This window comes from Chrysochloris asiatica, unplaced genomic scaffold, assembly GCF_000296735.1.
Source record: "Chrysochloris asiatica unplaced genomic scaffold, ChrAsi1.0 scaffold00038, whole genome shotgun sequence".
Classification (NCBI taxonomy): Eukaryota; Metazoa; Chordata; class Mammalia; order Afrosoricida; family Chrysochloridae; genus Chrysochloris; species Chrysochloris asiatica.
Genome location: NW_006408556.1, coordinates 10600875 through 10601910, shown reverse-complemented (window position 1 = coordinate 10601910; position 1036 = coordinate 10600875).

Here is a 1036-nt window from a genome sequence, read left to right as displayed (position 1 = left end):
TAAATTCAGGTGGGATATATTCAAGGTCTACTATTCATCTTCATCTTGGAGTCTTGGTGTGGCCCTACAGGATAATGTGTTGGACCTCAAGGTCCGTTTGAATCACAAAGCAGGCAATTCAAACCCACCAACTGCTCCTCAAAAACCCTATACAGGGTTACTGTGGGTATAAACCAACTCAACGGCACCTAACAACAACAACCATTCATCTTTCAGGCTGTTATACTGCTGTGGCTTGTGTGTTGCTGTGATTCTGGAAGCTATGCCACCAGTATTTTAAATACCAGCAGGGTCACTCACCCATGGTGGATGGGCTTCAGTGGAGCTTTTAGACTACGATAGACTAGGAAGGAGGGGCAGACTCCTTCTGAGTGTTTAATCACTGAAGACCTTATGAATAGCAGTTAAACATTGTCAGATATAATTATAGAAGATGAACCCCTCGTGTAGGAAGGCATTCAAAATACAGCAGGGTCAGAGTTGCTTCCTCAAATTAGAGCTGAACATAATAGCATGAATGGAGTAAAACTTTCAGGACCATCATTTGCTTATTGGTCACAACTCAAAATGAGGAGAAACAAAATAGGTGCCAACACTCATTAACAAAGGAGCTCTGGTAGTGTAGTGGTTACAAGTCAGGCTGCTAATCTCAAGATCAGGAACTTAAAACTACCAGCAGTTCTGCAGAAGAAGGATGAGGCTTTCTGTTCCCATAAAAATTTACAGCCTTGAAAACCCTATACAGGGTCGTTATGAGTTGGAACCAACTCCACGGCACACCACCACCACGACCCACTAATAATCAGAACATGAAATATACAGATATGAACCTAGGAAAACTGGAAGTTGACAAAAATGAAATAAAATGCATAAAAATCTATGTCCTAGGCATTAATGAATGGAAATGGACTATCGTTGACCATTTTTATTCAGATATTCATATGGTTTACTATGCTTGGAATGACAAATTGAAGAGGATTGGCATCACATTCATTGTCAAAATAACATTGCAAAATCTACGTTGAAGTACAATGCT